Source organism: Ambystoma mexicanum, chromosome 5q (genome assembly GCF_040938575.1).
Source record: "Ambystoma mexicanum isolate Mex_15411 chromosome 5q, UKY_AmexF1_1, whole genome shotgun sequence".
Lineage (NCBI taxonomy): Eukaryota > Metazoa > Chordata > Amphibia > Caudata > Ambystomatidae > Ambystoma > Ambystoma mexicanum.
Genome location: NC_090933.1, coordinates 1,336,760,904 through 1,336,770,238, shown reverse-complemented (window position 1 = coordinate 1,336,770,238; position 9,335 = coordinate 1,336,760,904).

Below are 9,335 nucleotides of genomic sequence, written 5' to 3'. Positions count from 1 at the left end.
TTCAAGTTTTCCTGTCCTAGCTCCCAAAAACTGGAATGCGCTACCACCCGCTATCAGGAAAGAGACATCCCTCACTTCATTCCGCAAGGCCCTCAAAACACAACGTTCCCGCTAAACCTCCCTGCCTAATGCTTACATTATTGTCACTGCTACTACTATCTCACACTATTGTACTACTGTCGGTAGCTCGATAGCTACTACTGTTTTGTTAATATATAAACTATTATTCTGTGAGCTGATATACTGCTATGAAAATAGGTAATCTGTTAGTCTGCGAGCTTAATATGGTTAATTTGTTCTTTTAAGCAAGTATTCTGTAACAGCAACACAATGCCTGAGGGCCGTTTGGCGCTTTATAAATCCAAATAAATAAAAAATAAAAAATATGCGGCGGTCTGATCGCGTATAGTGGGAAGCTTGCTGCTTATCTTTTTGGGTGACCTCTGAGGAGAAGCAGCGCATCCCGCATACTTATCCCACATTGGTATGTGGGTAGGGGGCTGCTAGAGCCGAGGAGGGCTTTTGGCGGACGGAGCTCGACGTTTCACGTCCTTAGTGGATGGCGGCCATCTTGGAATCCCCTAAAAAAAAAACCACTGCTTATTCTTACAAAATTATACCAACTATTCATTATGGAATGGAGACCAAATTTGATATTTGGAGTGTATGGTTGAACCAATTAGTAGAAAGGATTTGCCACTATTTATTAGGACTGCCCCATTCATTATCAATTCAGGCCGTTATGGCCAAACCTGGCTTAAATTGACTCCACATATTGGCTAAGATTTTGAGCTCTACTCTGTGCCTGCAATATATGCTTTCAGAAAAGGATACACTTTATACTGCTTGAAGGATGTTTGGTTATTTTCGGCTAATATCCATCTAACAACATTCATGACCAATTGTGCATATTGTTTTGATAGAGCTAGATTATGCCGCACACAGAGAATGGAATTTAATTGTTGCAATAAATTAATTGAAGAGAAACTCTGCTACTTGTGATAGTCACATGAATATTTTATTTCTTAAGCAGGTAATCCTAATAAGAAAATACATGTCTTTCCAAAGATTGGTTTAAGTTCTAAAAATATTAGGCTGTTTTGTCACAGATTGTTTTTTTGCGTTATGTCAGGAAACAAAAAAAAACAAATCATTGGACCGCAGGAGTGGGACTCTAAAGAAGCTTTGATGAAGGCACCACAGAAACACTAAAAACATTTCTATATGGAATGAGAAAATACAAAAGGAAATCTCAAGATGATCTACCTTGCTTGCTTTGTTTACAACATTGACATACTTGATATGGAGCACTTGTGGATACCACTTCAGGAAGGTACGCACATTTTATAATTGCAGAAGTGCCATTCTGGAAACATGGCATATGTGTATTCTATTTTCAAATGTTGGAACTCTTAACTCTGCGCAGTTCATCAGGCGGACAACTCTTTGTAGACTCACACGGGCCCTGTAGAGCGGCAGCGCATCTGAAGCCCCACCACCCCATTGACTAGTGCATGTAAGGTGTGCTCCAGCGGGGCTGGGCCCTGCAGGAGGCCGCTGGCATTGCTTGCGGGCAAAGGACACACAGGGACTACTTTGTTCTAGTCCGGAGTGGGAACTGCCTTCTTGGCACGCTCCACGTGGACATCAGATCCCTTTTCAACTTTGGATAAAACAAACCACACATTTGAACGTCATACAGTTAACACAAATCACCCTTGAGGGCTGTGGAGACAAAGCCAGTCTCATGGATCTTCTTTCCTTGTACAGCCTCCTTTGCGCACGTAGATGCCGTTCAGTACATATCCTTGCAGTCTGGTGGGCGGCACTGGTCGTTTCCGGAGTGAGCAGTGTTCTCCTCGGTCTCTGTGGGGAGTTGGGGGCGTGACTGTGTTCCCCTCTTCTTGTTGTTGTTCTGGACCCTTCCGTCTCGAGTTCTCGCCTGGCCTTTCCTTTGAGCTAGGGCTATCTTCCTTTGAGGACTCAGTTCTTGTGGGGCAGGCTTCTGTGTTCCCTTCTTCCCATAAAGTTGGCGGGACTTTTTGGAAGTGTGAGACATTTCTAGTCACTGTCTCTTGTCCTCGGGTGGCTGAGGCAAGGCCATGTTCTTGGTGTGATATTGTCCATGGTGCTGACTTGTAGGGTAGGGACATCTTTCCCTTGTGGGTCCTGTTTTTCACCAGTACTGTGTCTCCTATCTAGAGCTTGCTGGGTGCGGCTCTCCTTACTTCGTCTTTGGCGTTATGTTGGCGTCTTCTGGCTTCTAACTCCTCCAGGTCTACTTGTGGAGGCTTCCAGGAGTGGTGTTGGGGCAGGCTCCCTTGGATGGGTACTCCAAACATCATGGCTGCTGAGTGGTTGAATGAGGGGGTCAACCGGTAGGCCCGGAGGAATCTGTAAAGCTCTGGGAGCCATGGCTGGCTTTTGTCTTTGGCAATTCTTACAATTTTATTGATTGTCGTCATGAATCTTTCGGCGTCCCCGTTGGCTTGTGGCCAGTACGGGGTGATGGCATATTCCTAGACCATCTATTAATGTTCTGAACCCTTTACTCGTAAAAGGCGGCCCATAGTCGCTCCGGATCGATGATGGTATGCCATGCATCGCAAATATCTTTTCCAGAGCCGTAGTTACGGATGTAGCATCTGTGAAGGCGACAGGTTCGACTTCGGGGTATCGGGTGTGTTCATCAATTGCTACGAGTAGGTACATTTCATTCGCGATCGTGCAGAAGTTAATGTTGATGGCGTCCCACCTGCGGTCGCTCCGGGGGTGGAGGGGCACTCCATTGGTTCCGGTGGCCCTGGTCGGCATATGGACAAACAAGCCGTGCATGCCTCTACGAGGGAGCCATACGCGGGACTTGAGGAAATCTTGAATTTTCACGATCCCCTGGTGCCCCTCATGCGCCAGCCTGAGGGCTCTCTCATGGAGGGAGGAGGGCAGTACGATTCGATGCCATTTCAGAATTAGGCCATCTAGTGAGAGGGATAGTTCGTGGCATATCCCAAAAAGAGCTTGTATGAGCTCTTGAGCTGGGGCTGTTTTCCGTGTAACCGCTGTCAGTCAGGAAAGTTTTCCATTCGCCTGACAGGATCGCAGCCTTCGCAAGTTGTAGACATAGATCCTTGTCTGTTTCCGCCTGGATTTCCTCGACTTTCATGGTTCTGGGCCTGGCACATGTGATGATCTGGCACACGTGTTCTTCCGTTACTTTCGCAGCTTCGTGTTCGGTGGTGGCCGGGCACGGGTGTCACGACAGGTAGTCTGCCGGATTGTCTGCACCTGCTCAGTATTGGACGTCCAGGTCAAATTGTTGTAGTTGCAGTAGCCAGCGCTCGATCCTGCCTGGGGGGTGTGGTGTGGATCCTCCGAAGATAGGATGAGTGGCTTGTGGTCCGTAATCACCTTCACCGGGTGCCCCAGGATGTACACGTGGAAGTGTTTGCACCCCTAGATGATTGCCAGCACTTCCTTTTCAATGTGGGCGTAGTTTCTTTCCGTTGGTGTGAGCGCTCTGCTCGCAAATGCAATGGTGAAGACGGTTCCCTCTTTGTCTTTCTGTGTTAATACCGCTCCTAATCCCACTGGACTAGTGTCGACAAGCAGTTCAGTTGTGCGGGATATGTTAAAAAAGGACGTGGTGGCATCACCGGAGAGGGAGTCCTTGATTCTCGTGAATGCTTGTTCTTGTTCTATGCCCCACTGCCAGGGGGCTTTGGCAGTCGTAAGTTCACGCAGGGGCGGCAGAGGTGGCTAGGTCCAGGATGAACCGCCACAGTAAGTGACCATGCCCAGGAAGCTGCGGACTTCCGTCACTGTGGTTGGGGCTTGCGCATTCTTGATGTTGCTGACTTTACTTGGATTCAGTGACACTCCACGCTCGTTAAAAACGTAGCCGAAGAAGCTCAGCGATCATTTTCTAAAGTCGCACTTCTCCTCGTGGAGTGTGAGCCCTGAGTCCTCCAGTCGTTGAAGGGTGGCTGCGAGTCGTTTGGTGTGTTCAGCTTCAGTCCTGCCGTAGACTAGGATGTCGTTGCTGACGTTTGTTACTCCTGGTAGGTCTTGTAGGACCTTCCGTATCTCATGTTCGAAAACCTCTGCCGTCGATGAGATGCCGAAGTTGAGGTGGCAGTAGCGTCAGAGACCCAGGTGTGAGGAAAACGTGGTAATGTATCGGGAGTCTTTCACCAGGGGGATCTGGTGGTAGCCTGATCGGAGGTCGAGCTTGCTGAAGATGGTTGCCCCCGTTAGATCAATAATCAGTTCATCAATAGATGGCGTGATATGACTCTCTCGCCCTATTGCAGCGTTGGGGAGTCGCATTTCAATCCATATGCGGACAGCATTAGGTTGTTTCGGTTTGGCTGCGACTACCATTGGTGAGACCCATGGGGTGGGCCCTGAGGTTTTCTCAATTATTCTCAGATCCTCTAGTTTCTTGAGCTCTGTTTCTACGGCGGCTCGCATGTGGAACGGCACTCTCCAGTGGCGCACCCCCCCCGTGGCTCGTTGCTGTGGTCGATATGAAGCTTTATCATCCTGCCTTTTAGGCAGCTAATACCTGTGAAGAGGTTCTTGTGCTTCACCAACAGATGTTCTATGTCTTCTGATTGTACTGCAAGGTTAAACGGGAGGACCTCCAGGCGTTCTGCTGTTGCGCAGCTAAGCAATGTCTCTATGCCGGCCTCAACTACATGAATGCAGGCTTTGCAGCTGATCCCTCGGTGGGAGAGGGTTGTCTTCAAATAGCCCGCTAAGGGGAGGGGCTTCTTGCATCTGTAGGCGTAGAGCAGGGCTGAACGCCATCAAAGCCTGGGTTTTGGGTCCAGTTTGTCGAATTTGGATGACGGCATGATGTTTACGGTAGCCCCTGTGTCGATCATCATTGTTACTGGGACCTCCACTACTAGTATGGTGCATCGCCATGACCGGGTCCCACTTGGCTGATTCTCTCGTCCGGGTTTGACTGCAGAGATCATGTGTGCTTTCTCTCTTCTATGGTTGCGGTGCTTGTCACCGTGGCTCGGGGACTGCTCCCTGCTGAACTGTTCCTCTTTGCTGCAGAAACTGTCGGTGTTGTCGTCTTCAATGGCTCGGGCCCGTCCACTTCTGCCATTGCGCTGTCTGCCGGGTGGTTCTTTGTGTTAGCGATCACGTCGCTCAGGGCAGCATGATGGTCTGCGGGATCCTGCATCGCATTTGTGGTGTGATCCACGCATTGAGTAGTCTTTGGGTTGTCTGGAGCTCAAGTTTTCCACATTGGTGGCATGTGGTGCCATATGCTGGGCATGGGTTGCTCCTGCCGTGCTGCCCTCCACACCAAATGCAGTCTTTCAGCCGGGCGGCGGGTTGGCTTTGTCGGGGTCTCTGTTGCCGTAGGGCATTGATTGTCGCGGTGTTGTTCCTTGTCAGCTCTGTATCCAGGGGCAGGCTGCTTATGATTTTCTCCATCTTGGTTGTGTGTTCGTCCGTCTGCTCTCATAGTCATCGCAAGGATAGGATGGTGTCCAGTGGAATGTCTGTTTCTGCCAGAATGGTAAGTCTGAGTTTTTCAGACGACAAACCGTGTATTACTTGCTGTCTTACTGAGAATTCTTTGTTCGGGAAGTCGCAGGCTAGCGCCATTTCCCTCAGGCGGCTGTCGAAGTCATCTATGCTCTCATGCGGGCGTTAGCTGGCCTGGTTCATTTTAATCTCTCAAAGTCGGCGCTGACCTTGGGCTTGAATTCTTTTGTGAGTACATCTTTCGCTATCTCATAATCATCCGGCGTGCCCCGGTTCAGTAGGGCGTTGAATATGCAGAGTGCCATGGTGCCCAGGTTGAGCATGAGGAATGATCTCTTCATGTCTTCACTGTTGATTTTTTGTGTGAGGAGGCAGAGTTCGAATTGTTGCATCCACAGCTCCCATCGGAGGCCGGTGCGTGGTCCAAACGGTTGGAAGGGCTGCATGAACGTCCCTTGTGTTGTGTCCAGCCACGTGCTGATGTCAGGATTGCGGCCCTGTAGCCTTTGCTCGGTTGCAACATCCTCCGTCATGTCGCGGTGGTCTCAGGTCGGCGTTTGCTATGCCTTTTGCATAGGCTGGCATGTGGCGGTGTCTCTGTTGAGGTGTAAGGGCCAGGTTCTGGCTTGACAAGCTGTGAGCTCTTCACTTGTTTGTGGCCCTCCTGCTCTTGAGGCTGAGGATGGGGCGTGGTGGCCTTGCCATGCTGGGCGTGTGGATGTTGGCTGTGGTGGTGGCAGGGGGGTATGTGGCACCCTGTTTTCCCTTTTTGATGGTCTTTTATGTGGCCTGCCGGGCTGGCGTATGCAGGGTGTATTTCTTTGTGCCACTGTTCTTCTCCTTCCTTTGAGTGCTGTGTTGGAGGGGTGCCTGTCAGTCTATATGCATGGGGCTGCCATGTGCGTGTGTGGGGTCTGCGCACCGTATCTGCAGTTTTTGTCCACTTACTGTAAAGTCTGCTAGCAGGCAGACTTGGGTTTGCAGCGGCCCGTTGCTGTACCCTTGTTGCAGCTGCTCGCGGTGGATTTATGTTGCAAGAGAAAAAAATGTTTTCTTCCCTTCCATGGCTCTCCCAGGCTCCCATGTTGCAGGCGCAAGTATCTCAGCGGGCCTCCGGTAGCCTGGGGCCCTGAAGAGGGGCTGCCCACACTGTGTTGGTGTGGGGGTGGGGATGTGCCGTGTGGGTCTTACCTCGTCGCCAGTGTGAGGGGAACTCCTGCGGGGCTGGGCCCTGCAGGAGGCTGCTGGCGCCGCTTGCGGGCAAAGGACACACAGGGACTACTTTGTTCTAGTCCGGAGCAGGAACTGCCTTCTTGGCGCGCTCCGCCTCCCGTTTATTAACTTGTCCATGTGACCCTTGTATTTCTATTTTGTTTATTTGTAATGCGCACCTTGCCATGGGGCATCTGGGCGCAAAATTTAGGCAGTGGTTACATACATGCACAAAAGTTTCCCAAGAGGGATAGGTCAGGCCAAAAGGACGTTGCGCGGCCAGCACACGAGTTACAAAACAGTTACAGTGGAAGCATTACATACAATACATTCAGCATATCCCGTAGAGTACGGTTAGGACAAATGGAATTTCACCTTAACCCACCTAACCAAATTAGTAGGATGAGGAGGCAGAGCAGGAACTGCCTTCTTGGCGCATCACATGGCACTTCACATGGACACCACATTGCGGAAGTGTGCTGTTTGCTGTGGTTACTCTGCTGGAGCAGAGAACGTTGGACTGCCACTCAAACTAGCAATATTGCACTTATTCCCCTGAAAAGATCTGTGTGGATGTGTATGTTATACCCAATGCTTTGCTAACATTTATACTTGTACACAGTGTTTTATAGTGTATATTTTCAATGTTCTAGATAAACACATCTGAAGCCCCACCCCCCACTGACCAGAAACACTACTTAACCAGGAGCATGCGTGCATCGGACGTGCGCGCACGCATCATTAGTGCGCTTTGAAGTGTGCTGTTCACTGGCTCGCTCGTGCGACAGCAACCCTTCCCCCAACCCCTTTGAGTTTATTGCCATGTTGATCGGGCGGCTGGTGAGGGTATGAGAAGGGGAGCGATTGATGTGAGGCAGCCTTTGAGTGTGGATGAGGTAAATGCTGTGGTGGTGAGACGGGTCATGGAAGAGTGGCAGGAGAGGTGGGTGAGTGGGGTGAAGGGCAGGTGGATGTTCGGTGTTCATGGAAAGTGTCAGTGAAGGTGGATGCGGGGAGCCTGGAATGGAGGAGGGGGGAGGAGGTGATGCTGAATCGGTTAAGGATAGGACATGTGGGGCTGAATGACTGTCTGTATCAAGTAGGGAAGCGTGAGTCGAGGGATTGTGCGGTGTGTGGGGTGCCTGAGACTGTGGGACATTTTCTGCTTAGGTGTGAGACACATGTTGAGGAGAGAGAATTGATGAGGGTTCGGTTGTCTGCGCTGGGTGTGGCTGAGCTGAGTGGGAAGGCTTTGCTGGGAGGTGACGGGGTGAGAGGCAGGAATGGTAGGGAACACAGCAATTGCTCAATGAAAAGACACCACCATCTCCCAGGCAATCATGGATGCCAAAAGACCTCAGATTGGTGTAAATGCATGTGGTATACCTGAGAAAAGTTCTCAAGCCAAATCCCTGGCTTTGGACATACAAGCTTGCCCTGTGCCAGGTACTGAGCTGCAATTGGTGTACCCTCAAATACCAATTAGAGAGGACTACATTCTTGCACCCACCCCCTGTGCGGCCCAACTTGGCCAAAACACCAATCTAATTGGGTCTGCCCCCTTGTGCAGACCAAAGGGGCCAGCATCAGACCAACCCCGAATAACAAATATGTGGATTTCTACCACCGCTAAGTCAACCAAGGCACCGGCTACTAGCAAACAGTGTCCAACACTCTTGATGTTAAGCTATTTAGAGCATTACAACTGCAATCGATCCCATCAGCAAGTCAATTACCTTTTGTGCATCGCGAAGCAGTGCTAAGCCTATTCCACACAATTGCCCCATTAAGAGTTATACGCATCATAGTCGATCAAGTAGAACACAGTGCCATCAACATCTCTAATATTTGGTTTAGCTCAGAATCACTGCTTGAATATACAGAATCCCACCAAGATGCAATATTCAAATTGGGTTATCAGTATTCTACAACACAGATTCCATCCATTAAAGGGGGAAGTGTGCTCAAAAATGTTATTATCCTGATCGTTCGGGCATGTATTTTTAAGCATACTGTAATAGATCTTAAAATGTTTTCCTATGCATCTTCCCTTAGTTCTCCTCACTTTTACACATGCGAAAATAACGGGTTGGGTGCAGCCATCTTGTGCTAATCTTATCCGTTGAGGCCTCGCACTAACTTCAAGGGCGCTCGTGGCAAGAATACAGATCGCCCGCTCCTGATGCGGACATCACTAAACACGCACAGCCCTTTTCACAACGCCAATGCACGTCTTGTGTCAACGTTCTGTGTGTGTCAGCTATTGACATGTCTCCATCGAAAGGGCAGGACGCCTCTTTCCTCAACAAATTTAAACAGACCCCTTCTCATCAGACATCAGAGTTGCTTTTTCAATCGTTTCACTACATTTATTTTGGGATCGCCTGTGTCTTTTTTCTGCTCTGTTCAGGTATCTTCATAGTACGAAGCCCCTGCGAAAAGATACTTGCACTAGCAGATCTGATTTAATTTGTTACATGTGTTTTATTTAAAAATGTGTTGTATAATGACAACAATAGCCCTACCAGTACGAGCCTGAGTATTCCGAGGAAAAAGTAATTGAAAGAGAAAGATAAAAAAATGAAGGGGAGTTGAACGATAGTTGGGAAGATGAT